The sequence below is a fragment of the Chiloscyllium punctatum genome, chromosome 35, assembly GCF_047496795.1.
Source record: "Chiloscyllium punctatum isolate Juve2018m chromosome 35, sChiPun1.3, whole genome shotgun sequence".
NCBI classification, from domain to species: Eukaryota; Metazoa; Chordata; class Chondrichthyes; order Orectolobiformes; family Hemiscylliidae; genus Chiloscyllium; species Chiloscyllium punctatum.
Genome location: NC_092773.1, coordinates 62,620,193 through 62,637,139, shown reverse-complemented (window position 1 = coordinate 62,637,139; position 16,947 = coordinate 62,620,193).

Genomic DNA, 16,947 nt, shown 5'->3' with positions numbered 1-16,947 from the left:
AAGATTTCTTCCTGTCTCGAGTCCTTATCAAGTAGTTCACCCCCTTCAGTTTATTAACAATTTAATAAGGCGCACAACATATTGGTTTTAAAGTCGACTTGTTACTGGAAATAACACAAATACCTTATCCCCAATTGCAATATCGAGCTTTTGTGATTACTCATCCGCAACTTGTTTCATTGTATGCCGTGGTACTTTCTAATGCTGTCTAACCAACTCTCCAGCCCTGTTGTATCTTTCTCTTCAGATAGTCCAAATGGGTGGTCTCTTAATCCTGATTTATTAATTTCTCCTGAATCAATTTTAACGGTTCAATTCATGCTCAAAAAGTAATTCAAATAGACTAAATTTCTTCGATTCCATCGGTGCATCTCTGATACCAAAAAGTACAAACGCAACTCCTGGGGAAATCTGATGTACACAGTGATCTGGGTGTTCAGGTCCATTGTTCCCTGAAGGTGGCAAAGCAGACCAGTAATCAAGAAGGCATAAAACATCCTTTCCTTCATTGGACGGGTATTCAGTAGAAGAGTTGTCATGTCACATTACACATGAATAAGAGTTTGATTCGGGCACATATGGAATATTGATTAATTTTATCTTCGCGCATCACCAAAAGGATGCGGATGCTTTGGCAAGGATTCCGAGGAGTTTCATGAATGCGTTGCCTAGAATGGAGGGCACAAGCTATGAAGAAACTTTGATTGGATTAGGACTCCTTTCATTGGAAAGAAGGAAGTTGAGGCGGGACCTACTTGAGGTCGACCAAACCATGAGAAGCACATCGACAGTTTGGATATAAGAAGCTTTTCCCTCGAGAGGTGGGTCAATTATTCACGGTCATGAGATCAAAGTCAGCGTGTAACTGGTAAGTGGAGATATCATTGGAAAGTTCTTTACATATTGGTTGGTGGGTGCCTGGACCATGGTGCAAGCGGAGGTGGTAGAGGCGGGCACGTTTGCATCACTTAAGATTTATCTCGACAGATACATGAATGGGCACAGAGCAAAGAATAAAGCCCTTGAGAAAATACACGACAGGTTTAGATAGAACTACTGGTCCAGTGCAAACTTGTAGGGGAGAATATTGCAGACTGTTCCTATGGTGAATCTTCGTTTATTCTTTGTTCTTTCACCCCGTAGACTTATATGTCAATGTGCATGATTGAGAGAGAGATCAAGTGATGCATGTGTGTGTGAGAGTGCGAGTGCGCGTGAGACAGTGCGTGCTTCCGTGTGTGTATGCTTGGTAAAGTGCGTGTGTGTGTGTACATATGATGGAGTATATGCCTGTGAGAATGTGTGCGCGTGTGAGTGTGTGGTGGTTTATGTACGTGTGTATAGGAGACAGCGTGTGCAAGAGAAAAGATCTGCGTGAGTGTGAGCATATGTATGTGTGTGTGCATGTGTGTGTGTGTGTGTGTGTGTGTGTGTGTGAGAGAGAGAGAGAGAGAGAGAAAGAAATAGTGTAGTTGGTTCACCCAGAATGTGACATGAACCCATGTTACCGGTTGAGGCCATCCTTATTGATTTCAATCTTGGCTGCCAGCCTCTGCTCTGCCCCTCTCATTGTTGCATCTCCCGAAGTCCGCCCTGGAGGATGTTCCTTACCGCTGAAGTGTTCACCTAAGGGGGAGAAACGCCCCTGTCCCACGTTTGTTTGGTGGCTTACTGTCATTCATTGTCATAACGTCTGCTTGACCTCGCAACAGAATCCTTGCCTGTTGTGTATCCTTGCTTCACAATTTCATACGTTCTTTATTAAGCATGTGCACATACAAACACACACTCTCTCATGTGCACTCGAACTCACGTGCACACACTCACGTGCATACACAAACTCTCTTTCTCACATGCATTTGTTCATGCACATTCGAGCATGGGGCGAATTTGTATGAACAGAATTATATTTGCATACTCTTTATAATTTGCTCAAAAATGCTCAAACTGCAGGCAGTCAATGCATATAATATATGTAAATTCCACCTTGGAAGTGGAAACAGTCTGACCCTATATTGGAATACAAACGGATCTGAACCTGACATCTTCAATGCATTGTCTGAGCTGAGAAATCACCTTTTTTGTTAGCAAAATATTATGTTATATCGAGAATGTGACTGAAAAGCCTCTCAAATTTAAACGTTAATGAAACAAACCTGAAACCCATTCTAAAGGATGAACGACATAACAACAGTTGAGGTTTAGTTTAAGAATAATTGCAGTTGTGTGACACTGTAATCCTTCGCTGTAACGTCTGCATCTTATGCTCCTGCTCCACAACTTCCTGACAATAGAGCAGCGGTTCACAATCCAGTGCTTCCAAATTACTTGTTGGACTACAATATGGTATTGTGTGATTTGCAGTTATTATTTCTGACACTTTCACAATGACCTGGGTGGCGCCAAACGGGAAAGGTCCAAGTGGTGACGTCCTTCCAAGATGCCCGCCCCACTGTGGGAATGCCGAACAAGGAGGAAACTAAAGGACAAGCGTACGGGGCCAGGGCTGTGAATCAAGGTGGCAATGAGGAGGAACCAGCAGCCTCGATCCGAATGTTCTTTTCCACGGAAATATCCCACTGGTCTTGTTTTCTCCTTTAATTATCCTTAGAGAATCCACCCACGAAAATATCAGCATGAATTACTTCAATGAAATACCACAAGGCATGTGCCACTGTTAGGCCCAACAGACGTTTGAGAACATTCAAAATTGTTGATCATATTGTTCAGCGATGTGCAGAGTCTCTGGGTTAGCCATAGGAAACGCAGTGTTACAGGGATCGTAAAAGAAGGTGTCTGAAAATATGCTTTTCGAATGGTTAGTGTGGATTCAATGGACCAAACGTTATCTATCTGCCCGACAACAAACGTATGATTCATAGTTTGCTATTTGACTGTTTTGTGATGCAGAGCGACGGTAACAGTAAGGGCTGAGTTACCTCGACCAGCTGAGGTCACTCTGAACGCACTGCCTTATCAACCACAAGTTAAAATCACGATGCTTTCAAGTGAGATAGTGACCCTCCAGGGGCAATGGCGAATGGGTCAGTGACAGAGTCAGAATAGGGTCAGTTTTCTCTCCATGCGTCAGTGATAGAAACACACTGGGATTTGTCTGTTCACCCCTGGGTCATTGACAGACACGCCTTGGGTCAACGAAACAGACAGACTGTTGTCAGTTTGCTCTTGCCTGGTTTAGTGACAGAGATACAGGGTTGTCAGCCTGCTCTCCTTCCGGCCGCCCTCCCCTGTGGACAGGAGTCCTCTTGCCTTTCCTCCTAATATTCGGACATGCTGCCAGGCACAGTCATGCGCTAGCACACCATGGACGGGTTCATGGCTGAACAAGTTGAATGCAGACGAATGCAAATCATTGAAGCATTGCTTCTGGTAGACTAACTCTTCTTAAAGGACTCTCGAGGATTTCTTCAGATCCTCCAAAAGACATTGGCTGTGGTCTCCATTTTGCAGATTGGGAGCGGATCAGAGACTGTGCCGTATGTAGCCCTCACATCACACCGTCTGACATTAAGCAATTCATATGAACTTCAAAAAGGTCAGACTATGAGAAGGCCAGGGAAGAATGCCAGGTCTCTTGCTAAGATATTTGTGCCATCGAGGGTCATGGATAACGTTCCCGAGGACTGGACGGTTGCTGATGCTCTGGTGTTAAGGAAAAACCATTTAACTATAAACCCCTGAGACTGACATAAATGGTGGGTAAGTTTTGACAACAGGAATTATGTAAAGAAGAGGCAATTAAGGAGATGTTTTTACATATATACTGAGATTGTGGAGAGGCCGACAGACGGACAACTCTGGAGGAATTCTGTTTTAATCCGGAGTTTGAAGAATAAATGTGGGTTTCTTTTGAGAAGATTTTTTTTTCGCTTTTTCAAATTTATTTGATTTCTTTTCACGATTTGTAAGTTTATTTTCATTGAGTTTTCGCATACTTCATGTTATATCTGTGGGGAAAGGAATGCAAACTTATTTTCATCAGAAAGCCGATAGTGACAGCTGTTCTTTTTAGGTTTGTGTAACTGAGGGCATATGGGAGGCAATGAGTGTTATTATTACTAAATTTAGAGAAGTGATTTCACAGCAGGAACCGTCAGACAGATAATGGACTGGCAGTTGAGGAATGAAGGTAGTTCAGACGTATTCTGTGGCTATTCTTCCCTCAAACACATATCTTATTTTGTTTCCTCTTGAAAGAAGCAGGCTCTCAGAGGAATGTATAAGAGCAGGTCACATCTGAAGCAATAAAGATGAAAGGTATTTGCAATGGGTTTGTCAAAATGTAAAAGAATAATTGTTACTGGGACTCTCCTGACAGAGTCACAGACCGAGATTCTGTGACAGTGAGTGAAACTCGAGGATGGTATGTTGCTTTTCTGGTGTCAGATTGTGGACGTCTCAAAACGTGTTAAGTATATTGTCAAAGGGGAGAGTGAGAAGCGGCAAATTGTACGCATTGAGCGGAATGATTTGATCAGGGAAAGTGATAAAGGTTTGCAGAGTGAATACATTACAATATCGAAGGTTAAAACGCTGACCAGAAAATGTAGTAAACTTTGGTTTACGTCTGTTCCAAAGTTCGAAGAAGACCAATTAAATCAATGGAAGAAAAGGCAGGTCAATGTGCAGGAAATCAGTTTTTTGGATCGTTATGAATTTTTTGAGGTAGAAAAGACCTGTTCAAAAATAAAGGTTTACACTTGAACCAGAAAGTGACCAAAAGCCTGACAGGGAGATTTGCTCGTTCTATTTTGGGAACAAGTAATCTTTTAGAGATATGGTGGGAGCTTTCTAAGTAACGTTAAAATAGACAGAAAGGTGAGGATGATTATGATTCAGAAAAAAAGAGTAAGGTAAGTAGAAAAGACAGTCAAGAGCTAGTCAGGGAACAAAGTTACTTTGAAGAATTAAACTGCATTTATGTCAATGCAAGACCTCTTCCCAGTCAGTCGGATGAGCTCAGGACATGGATGGAACGTGGGATTGGGACGTCATAGATATTTCAGAAATTTGGCTGAGGGAAGGACAGGACTGGAATCTCAATTTACGCGTTTTCGCTGCGATGGGAAGGATTGAAGAGAGGTGAAAGGGGATAAGATGTGACGTATTTTGATTCAGGAACGCATTACGTGAATAAATAGAGTAAACGCATGTGAGAGACGACTTAATGGAAATGTATGGTTCGAAATGTTGTAACTGTACCTGTACTTACCACTTCCTCTGGCAGTGTATTCCAATAGTCCGAAGGTCTTTACTGACACATTCTGCAAGATTCTCCTTTCAGTTCACTTCAGTATAAGAAATGTCATGTTAATGCTGCATCAATTTTTCACATTTAACAAAACAGTCGAAGGAATTGCAAAGCCATCATGTACAGATCACAAACACCCCTCAGTGCTCTAAGGTTTTAATAGTAGTTGATTTAAAATTTCTAAACACTGCCTGGCACTGCCATAATGTGAAAGGTTTGATAGTGACGAATTTGTTAAATCTCTACAAGCAAGTTTCTCTATCAAAATGTAAATGCTCCATTTAGAGAATGGTCAAAATCTGAACTTCACTGAATCCCTAAGGCATGGAAGCAGGTCAATAAGTCCATTCCAAACCATGGAAGAGAATCCCACTCCTCTACCTAATCTTACCCATGGCTAATACATTTAGCCTGCACGTCCCTGGACACGAGCAACAGTATTGCATGTCCAATGCACATAACTTGCACATCCTCTGGCTGAGGGAGGAAACCAACGCAAAAAATTGAAGACAGATGGGAAAGTGCCTCAGTGGTTAGTACAGCGACAGCAACACGGGTTCGTTCCTCCATCAAGCGGCTGTCTGTTTGGGGCTTGTGCATTCCATTCGTATCTGCATAGATTTCCTCTTACAATGACGAGGTGTGCATGTTCGGTGAATTGGTTTCGATAAATTGCCCATAATGTTTTGCGATGTGGAGGTGAATTAGTCTGGGGTAAATATAGTGTAGTAGGAGAATCGGTGTGGGTGTGTTCCTCTAGGAAGGGTCGTTGTGGACTTGTTCAGTTGAAGTGCCTGTTTCTGCACGGTAGACATTTTGGTCTCTCTGCGACAGGAAAGATATTGTTACAGTAGGAAGTATTATTTCAGGAAGTATTATTTTTAAATATTCATTTGTGGGGCTTGGACGTCACAGTCTGTAAAGCATTGATAGGCATTCCATTTTTGCTCTTGAGAAGGTGGTGGTGAGCTGCCTTCTTTAATCGCTGTGGTCCACTTGCTGGAAAAAGTCATCATTTTATCTAAAGACTGTGAAGTAGCAGTGATATGATTCCAAGACAGGGGGGTAAGTGGCTAGGTGTGGAACTTGCGAAAGTAGCATCCTAAGTACCTACTGCCTTTCTCCTTCTCGCTGGAACTGGTCGTGGTGTGGAAGGTGCTGACTAATGTTCTTTCGTGAATTTCTGCGGTGCATCTTGCAGATAGTACACCCTGCTGCTACTGCGTTCCAGTAGTGGACGATTGAATGCTTGTAGATTTCGTACTAATCAAGCAGTTAGCTTTGTATTGGATGGTATCAAGCTTCTTGAGTGTTTTCGGAGCTGCACCCATCCAGGCAAGTGAGGAATATTCCATCACGCACCTGATTTGTTGTTTGTAGATGGTGGAGAAAATATGGGGTGTCATGAAGTGAGTTGCTCGTCGCAGTATCTCCAGTCTGTGACCTGCTCTTGCAGCCACTGTTTTTATGTGGTGAGTTCAGTTGAGTTTCTGGCCAATGGTAACTTCAAATATGTTACAGAGGAGGATACAGTGATGGTAATACTGTTGAGTATAAAGGGGCAGTGTTTTTATTGTCTCTTTTTAGTCATCATTATTGTCGGGCATTTGCGTTTTGCAACTGTTACTTGCTACTTGTGGGCCAAGGCTGGATATTGTCCGGATCATGTTGCCTTTTAACACGATTGATTCAGTACCTGAGGAGTCGCACATGGGGCTACCATCGGTGAATATCCTCACTTCTGACATTATGATAAATGTAAGGTAATTAATGAAGCAGTTGAAAATTGTTGGGCAATACCGTGGGGGACTTCAGAAGAAATGTGGTGGGTTGTGGTCACTGACCCGCTACAACCACAAGGATTTTGCTTTGTGTCATGTATGACCGTAATCCTGATATGCATTGATTTTAGTTTTGCCTGGACTACTTGGTCAAATACTGGGTCGAATGCGGCCACGATGTCAAGGATTGTCAGTATCATCTTAACTCTGGAATTTAGCTCTTTTCCTCATATTTGAACCAAGATCGTAATGAGATGAGAAGCTTAGTGACACAACTGGGCATCACTCTGTAGGTTGTTGCTGAACAGGTGCTGATTCATAGCACTGTTGATGACTTCTTCCATCAGCTTAGTCATAATGGAGACTGGACTGATTGGACGCTGATTGGCTGGTTTGGGTATGGCCAGCTTTTAGTGGACAGGACATACGTGAACAATTTTCCCCATTCTCGGACACATGCCAGCAATGCAATTGTACTTGAAGAGCATGGCGAGGGGAGCACCAACCTCTGGAGCACACGACTTCAGTATAATTACTGGAATGTTTTCAGGGCCATTGCCTTTGCAGTATCTGATGCTTCCAGCCGTTTCTTGATTTTGGGTAGAGTGAATGGAACTGGCTGGAAACTGGTGTCTGTGATGCTGGAGACCATTCGAGGATCCCGAAATGGATTATACTCTCGGGACTTCTGACTGAAGTTTGTTGCTAATACAGCAGCCATATCTTTTTCACTGAAGTGCTGGGTTCTTCAGGATTTGAGAATGCTGACATTTGCGGAGCCTCTTCTTCAAGTGCCTTGCCTAATTTTCAACCAGCATTCACAAATGGATGTGGAAGTGAATGTTACTTTGGATTGGAGGTTTGTGCCACGAGAGAGGTGAATAGGCTGGCACCATTTTCCGTCCGGCCTCAACCGCTGAGGGCTGACCTGATGGAAGGTTATAACATCGTGAATAGGTGAGGGCTTTTTTTAAGTGAAAAGCAGTGAACAACTAGGAGGCATAAGTGAAAGTTGTGAGATGAAAGATTTGGAAAGGGCCTGAAGGACAACGTTTTCACGCAGAGGGTGGTGCGTGTATGGAATTAGTTTGCACAAGAAGTGGTGGAGGTTGTTTCAGGTTCTACAACATTGATGAGGCATCTACACAGATGTGTAAATAGAAAGGATTGAGCGATATGGCCCAAATGCTGCTAAATGGAATGAAAACAGATTAGGATACCTGTTTACCATGAATGGTTGGAAATCAGAGTCTATATCCATGTTTTAAGACTCTATTTCGCGAGATAAATGCAGACAACAACTTTCATCATATTATTTTAAATAGAGTTAAAGTTGACCCATTGAAGGTACGTCAGACGAGAGTAACATCAAATATTATCAAAGCTCGCTGGGTAAGAAATTAAATATTAAAAGAGATGAATTTTATGGAGTCTCTAATTTGGAGAAGGAGCAGGGTAGTCAGACGAGTATGGTGGAGGGGATCTGTTCAGAAATGTACACAGCTCAGTGACTCAGGATTGTCAGATTTATTAATGCTTCTGGCGTTATTACCAGCCATTACATTTCACTTATTTCGATGAAAGCTGTAATTTATTTCATCATCACACCAGCTGGTAACATTTATGTCAAAGCAGAATATCTAAGACTTCCATGGAGATTTCTTAAAAATAAAACAGGTTTACACCAACCAAACAAAGTAAAGACGTCAATGGATGGCTTCGGAACATTTTTGAGTGAATGGTTGAGAACGTAAAATTAAGAATTTAACGGTCAACGTACCTTTGCCGGGTCACTGTGGTCAGTTCATGATGACGAAATGGGATTTGTTGGGAAAGCAAACCAAAACAAATTTGGACAAAGTTAATGCATGCAGTTTATAAGCAGGTCGATAAAATGTGCTGCAGGAAAAGAAATTATCTATAAGGCAGCAGCCACGGAGGAAGAGCGTCGACTGATGAAGGACTCTGCTTGAAACGTCAATTCGTCTCTTCCTCGGATGCTGCCTGACCTGCTGTGCTTCTTCCAAGGGAAGAATGTTTCGACTCTTTCTCTCCAGCATTGGCAGACCTCACTCTCTGCCAGTTTACAATCTGGTATCAGGCAAATATGGCCGTTGGATACGAGGTTCCAGGGGTAATAATGGAAAGAATAACTGATTTACGAGTTATGAACTGAGCTCGAGATGGATATAGGAGCTGTATTGCTGATGGAATCAATCATTCTTGGTGATGATGCGAATATCTTTTTGGACTGATTTCAGGTAAGATTATGAGGCCACAAGCAAGCAGGTTTCATTTAGAGACAGTTTACACTAAGGTTTAGGCCTACAGGAAAATCTGCAAAACGCTTTCGTGGAATGACTGAGGATGATCGCTCAGGTTCTACATCTGACCCCATTCCCAAGCTTCACATCCCGTCTGTCACATAGTCCTCGGATTGGGCCTTGAATTCCCCTGCAAACACAGAAGCTGATTCTTCGAAAGAAAAAAGTAAAGAAAGGTAGTGGTATGAGTATCGGGGCAGGGGAAGCTGAAAGACAGAATTCAGATAACAACAGTTTTAATCAGAAGACACGGTATTTACAGGATAATTTGTTCTCGGTATAACTTCTTGTATTAAAACTTTTGTCCAGATGTTTGGATCAGAGAATTCCATCAGGAAGACTCGACAAGAGCCTGATGTTGTTGTTCACAATGTGGCCTGCAGAGAACAATAGTAATTTCCTCGGCATTATTTATTTTTGTATCTGGCCATTCAGTGACCGGATTGCTTAGGATGATTTCTTTTTTCTTCATGGCATGTCTAATTCCTCTTTCTTCTTGTTTCTTGTTCCTCAGCTTTCTCCTGACTGCTGCTCATAGATAACAGCACTTTCCACTGGCATTTCTCTTCCACTCTCTTACAATTTGCTCTTCAGATTGACCGATTTATTGCCCAAGGATTATCATGTCGCTGCTCGTACATTACCTTTCAGAACATTCCATACGTGGACTCCTCGTTCGTCATTTGCTGCATTTCATGTTGTCTCTAAGTTACTTGGATTTGTTCATCGATTGAATCATTTATTAACTAGATATTTCACGATATATTTTAACTGGTCTCGAAATGATTTCTGCGTCACCAGATAAATAAAGGCAACTTAAATTCCGCAGCATTCATGTGACTTATTTAAAGAGATCGGAAGCAGGGGATTCCATGGAATAATTGGCATCACTGAACTATATAGTATACCACATCTAGAGAAGTACAAACCTTTCGGATTTGGCAAAGGCTAAAGTCACAAATTTATTCCTGCTCTATATCTCTTGGTCCTCTTTGATTTTTCTCTGAGCCCTCGGTCCCTTAAGTATCTTAACGTATGTCTGCCAGTCGAAATGTTGATGTAGAGAATACATATAAATGGAAGAGTACTGGTAAAACTGCTGCAAAATACTTGAAACTTGTCCTCCGATTGTCATTACAATAACTGCTGCTTGAATAAAAAAACAATGTAATATTGTTCCTGGTCTTTCCAGGTTTAAATCCGAAGTAGATGGGAATGTTATTTAAACAGAAGAACATGCAGATTGTTGCTAGATCCCTGATTGCAATTTTCTCTGTGCAATAAAACATTTTTGTCTGATGTAAACAAATGGCAACAAGTCAATCAAACGTAAAAGTAGCATTGTACCTGAAAGAATCAGAGATCTTTGTTTCAGAAGCAAGAATGGGCGAGCGTAGACTAGAGGGTTGTCCGGAAGGTGAATCACTGATTGAAGACTTACCTTGAGTGTCGGGGTCTCTTGTTGTTTCAACAGCAGGAACAGCTGGTGAAGTTGAATCACTAACGTATTTACAGGAGCAACCGTACAGGCGAGGCCAAGGACCAATGAACTACCGGGAATATATTTGGACCGTGGCTGAACGTGCTGAACACCTATAGTGCCTACCACCCGCCATCCTCCTCGGACATACATAAGAGTTGATGTTCCAGAATCTGAGCTGCAAACACAGCGGCATATGCAGGAGGAGGAGAGTTACTTTGGCGCATTGTTCAGGAGGTGGTTACACCTGGTGGATTAATGAATTGAAATTCAGTACTGAATCAGGGACAACAGGCAAGTGAGGCATGTCCTGAGTTCAGGATTAGAGCAGCCGCAGCATTTGACCTGATTCAACAGTTATGAGATTCTTGCTCCCCGTATGGATCAAGAAAACGGCTATGGGGAGGATGTGCCAGCTGACCACAGCATTGTGGGACGCAAGGCCATTCTAAAGGGAGAATCAAAAAGACAAGTAATAGTCAAGGGGATTTTATAATTAGGGAGATATTAGTATCCTTTGTATGCCGGATCGGAAGTCATGCATGATGTGTTGCTTGCCTGGTGCCAGGATGCATACATCTCTGACTGGCTTGAAAGGATATTGGAACGGGAGGGGCAAATTCCAGTTGTTGTGGTGCTCGGTGGGACTAGCAACATAAGCAAGTCTGGGATGGAGGAACCTTTTAGGGATTATCAAGCACGAGGAAGGAAATTAACGAACTGGCCCTGAATAATTATTATCTCTTGAATATTACCTCAGCTAAGTGCAGTTGAAAGAGGGATTTAAAAAAGGAAGAGAACAGGTGACTAAGGAAATGGTGTGTGAAAGAGAGGTTCCATTTTCTGCAGCACTGGCATGATTTTTGGAAACGGGTTGATCTGTACCAATGGTACAGTTTCCTCCTGAACGATCTGGAACCAGTAGTTTCGCGAAAAGTATAAAAAGGGTTTTCACTAGGACTATAATTTTGCAAGTGGGGGCGCGGTGCCAAATGGAAAGGGAAAGCGACAGGAAATGTGATGATAAATACAAAAAAGAAAAACAGCAGGTTAGCAGGTATGCGGGAAGGTTAACGGTCAAGGTAGACTACGAATGAAAGGAAAAGGAGGATAACTCAACAGATATTAGAGATTTGAATCATGTCAGTCAGACAGCATGTTATCTAAATGTTCGGGGCATTCGTAGCAAGGTTGATGAGTTAGTATCACAAATCATCGTCAACGAACATCAGTTGGTAGCCATTATGGAGACATGGTTACTGAATGGTCATGACTGAGAGTAAAATATCCAGGGATAGCAGACTATTCAGAAGGACTGACAGAAAGGTAAGGGAAGTGGTGGAGCTCTCATATGTAGCGATGTCCAGGGAAGTGGTCATAGACAATGTGGTTTCTATGGATAAAAAGTTTGAATCCAATTTGGTGAAAATTAGAAATTCTAGGAAGAAATATTCACTGACAGGCGTAGTCTGCAAAAACGAAATATTTTCATCACATTGCAGCGCGCAATAAACAAAGAAATAACTAATGCCTATAAAATCATACGGCCAATGTCATGGGGGATGTTAACCCACATGAAGATTGGGTCGAACCATTTCGGTCACGGTAGACGTGATAAGGTTTTCGTTGAATGTATCGATAACAGTTTTCTTGAATAGTGTGTATTCGAACTGAAGAGGGACCAAGCTGTCCCAGATCTGGTCCTGTGTCTTGAAACAGGAATAATTAATTACCTCACAGTTAGGGATCCTCTTGGAAAGTGTGAGCACAGTGTGGTTCAATTTAGAATACAGATGGAGAGTGCAAATTTAAAATGTAATATCGGAGCCTGTCCATGAACTAGGGGAACCACTATGATATGAGGGAGGAGCTGGCTAAAGTAGACTGGAACATAATATTTTATGGTGGGAAGTTGACGAGCAGGAGAGGACTTCCAACGCAATTTCTGAAAACTGCTCAACAAATGTATATCGTGAAAAAGAAGTGTTATGAAGATGTGGGTGCACTGTCCCTCTAAGAGTGTTGAAAGCTAGCAGAACGTCCTGACCCAACACCAAGTCTTCTGAAAAAGTTAAAACGCATCATTTTGTCGAACGATTTGTTTAGCTGGTTGTCTGAAACGAATAAACAGTTTCGAATTCGGCTAATCAGTTTGAATTACAATCCTAAAAATGCCAAACTCCAACCACGTCTGAATTGAGTTCACAATTGAGTATGATTGAATTCACAATCATAAAAGCCAATGATACAATCCGATGCTTTACGGGCATCAGCTCCGGGAATACTGAACATTTGGAGGAGAAATCCAAAGCCAATGACATCTGACACTGTCCAGAGAATAGCTCTCTTCAAAGTATCCTTATCGATCAGTAACCTGTGAAGGAGCAATCGCTATGATGAAGAAAAGGAGATTCGACGTCCTGGTCGTTTTTGAAAAGTTTAATTTTGGTAAATCATAATTGGGGTTTTTAATCGGACTAATATTGTAGAAAGGGAAGAAAAATGATTAGTCGAGGATAGAGTACTTTTCAGTTTTTAGCAAATTATTTTCAGTTATACTTTAAGAAATAAAGCTGTTACAATTATGTTATCTAACGCTTTGCATCTCGAATTTTCACAGGTTATTGCATGGGCTAAATCGTGTGTCTGTTGGCAGTTTAAATTAAGCAGGATGACTGTTACGACCGTAACTGAAGGACTGCAAGAAGACGGGTAATCTGCGTTGGGTGTGTAAGGAAATAAAGGAGGCTATCCAGTTGAAGTGGAAGGCAACCATTTGGCCAAAAACGGAAAGAAACTGGAAGCCTGGGAAGTTTTCAATATCAACAGAAAGTCACAAACGGTGGTATACAGAAAAGTAAGATTAATGGGTGGAACGGTGGCTCAGTGGGTAGCACTGCTACTGGAGAGCCACGTTCGATTTCACTATCTGGCGACTGCATGGTTGTGTTTGCACATTGTCCCCGTGTCTGCGTGGGTTACATCCGGGTGCTCCGGTTTTCTCCCAGGTTCAGACATGCACAGGTTAGGTGAAGTGGCCATGCTAAATTGTCCATCCGTGTTCAGGGATGTGCAGGTTAAGTGCATTAAGCAGACGTAAATATAGGGTACCGGAAAGGGGACTGTATGGGTTTCCCTTCAGAGGGTCGGTGTGGACTTGTACGTTTCAACACTGGCGGGATTCTATAAAAAAGAGCATCAGAAAGAAACTTGCACAGAATATAAAGACAGAGCGCAACAGTTTCTATAAATGAATTAAACGATAAAGAGTGGCTAAAGTAAACTTTGGTCATTTGGAGGATGAAAATGGGCATTTAAGTTTGGGATTTAATGAAATGGCCGAGGTACTGAACAGGCATTTTGAATTCGTATTTACACTGGACGACGCTAATAATATGCCTTTAAGTTACAAAGAGACCAAAGTAGATGAGGACCTGGAAACAATCATGATATACTGAAGATCTCGTGTGGGGCAAGCTAATGGAGCAAAGAATTGATAAGTCTCCTGGCCCTGATGAAATGCATCCCAGTGTACTAAAATAAATGGCGGGAGAAATAGCGGTGCTCTGGTAGCAATTTTCCAAAATTCGTTGGAGTCTTGGGCAGTCGCAGCAGATTGGAAAACAGCAAATGTGACACCATTGTTTAAAAAGGGTCGTCGAGAAAGATTGGGAATTATAGATCAGTTAGCTTAACCACTGTAGTGGGGGAGATGCTTGAGTGGATTATCAAGGAAGAAATAGTAGGGTATCTCGAAATAAAGTGTCCCAATTGGCAGACGCAACATTAGTTGATTAAGGGTGGTTCATGCTTCAAAAAATCTTTTAGAATTCTACGAAGACAAGTCGATAAATGTGGACAACGGGACCCAGTGGATGTGGTCAACCAACATTTGCAAAAGGCATTCGACAACGTGCTGCTCAAAAGGCTAGTGCATAAGAGAAGGATGCATGGCATGAAGTATCAAATATTAGCATGGATACATGATTGCTTAACTGACAGGAAGCAAAGAGTGTGGATAAATTAGTGTTATTCTGGCTGGCCAGAGTGACTGGTAGTATACCGCAGGGTTCAGTGGTGGGACTGTATTTATTTACTTTTACATGGGTGATTTGGAGTTGGGCACCACGTGTACTGTGTCCAAATTTGTAGATGACACGCAGATGAGTGGCAGAATACAGAGTGCAGAGGATTGTGAAACATTATGGAGGAACGTAGATATATTGAGTGAGTGGGCAAATGTCTGGGATATGGAATATAATGTGAATACATTTGAAATAATCGATTTTGACTGGAGCATCTGTTAAAAATATTAATTGGATGGTAAAACGTTTCAAGATGCTGCTGTGCAGAGAGACCTGGGTGTCCTGCACGAATCACAGAAAGTTGGTTTGGAGGTAGAACAAGTAATTAGGAATGCAAACGGAGTTTTGTCCATCATTGCTTAGGGGGTTGAGTTCAAAAGCAGTAATGTAATTTTGCAGCTTTATAAGCTGTTAAACCACACCTGGAGTAATGTGTGCAGCTTCGGTCTCCTTGAAAAAGGATGAATTTGCATTTGAGCAATTGCAGACGATGTTCAAATGCTTGATTCTGGTGTTGAGGTGGTTGAATTAAAAGGAGACCCTGAGTAGAATGGGATTATATACATTGCAATTCAGAAGAGGGTGTCTATTAAAGAAACTTATGAAATTATGAAAGGAATTGGTAAAATCGAAGATTGAACGTTTCCATCTCGCAGGTGACGCTAGGAAAAGAGGGCATAGCCTTAAGATGACAGGGAGCAAATTTCGCACTGAATTGAGAAGGAAATCATTCACCCACAGGGGCGTTAATCCATGGAAATCCTTTCCCAGGGAACCAGTTGATGCTACTTCAGGAAACGGTTTTAAAGCTAAGGTAGATTTTTAGAAAAAGGAACTAAGGGGTATGGTGAGAGCGTGGCTAAGTGGTGCTGAGTCACGAAAAGATCAGTCCACATCTTTTTGAATGGCGGAGCGGGCTCGAAGGGCTGTATGGCCTACGTCTGCTCCTAAATCCTATGTTCTTATGATCAGGGAAAGATTCAGGGAAGTTATTCCTGTTATAGTAGGACAGTTTCTTCATGGAGAACAAGTTGCAGAAATATTAGTGTAGACAGAGGAAGGGTATTGGTTAAGGAGTCAGACTTGAGCGAGTTCAATCAAAGGAATGAAAATATGTATAAATGTATTGCTGAATCAACAGAAAAAATATTTACCACACGTTCTGGATCCACCAGATAGAACGAGCCCAGGCGTTATAGACTCTCATGATATATCTGTTCACCATGGTGAACTGTACAGACTATGCTAATGCAATGCTCAATACAACCAGGTACTTTGTCCACCGGGGATCATTGTGCAGACCTAACCAGTACATTTCTCATTGAATATGAACGGGTCTATCCAGCAGGCATTCATTTATAAACGTGGAGTGGGCAGGTCGAGCACGCATCAGTCTTTGATAGGAGGCAGGTGCAGCTTCATTCTGTAACCAATACCATGATGTTCTTTTCCTGGGAATGTTTGATGGTGACAACATGCGGGGGTGTGAGTGGCTTGACACACATCATTGAATTAGTGTCACAACCATGGTTTACATTGCCTGTCTTTTGATAAGAACCAATGTAAGTGGAATTTCAGTTTATAACTTAACAGATCTGTCGCTCCTCTGAGAATATTTTCTGGAAATAGGAAAGATGATGCTTTGCTTTGTATCTGGGTCTGTGCTGAATCGGTCCTGAGATTTCTTGATGGGGGCAGTGTAGAGCGAGATATGACTCTTTTCAGAAACCTTTAATATAGCTCTCCTTCGGTATTTGATGAGGACAGTGTTGGGTCTGATTTAATCAATATTTCCATACTTAATATGTTCTATGCATTTACAAATGGCTAGTGTAGGAGGATCATCACTTGACGTTGGACTCCATGCTGTACATGTCCTGGGAGAGTTTGTTTCAGACAGTGTAAATTGTGGTTTAATAATAATCTAACTAGCATTCTGAACATAGCCTGTGTATGTGACAAGGGCCTGTGTCGGGTGATCTTTAATCTCAATGTAACCTTTTGT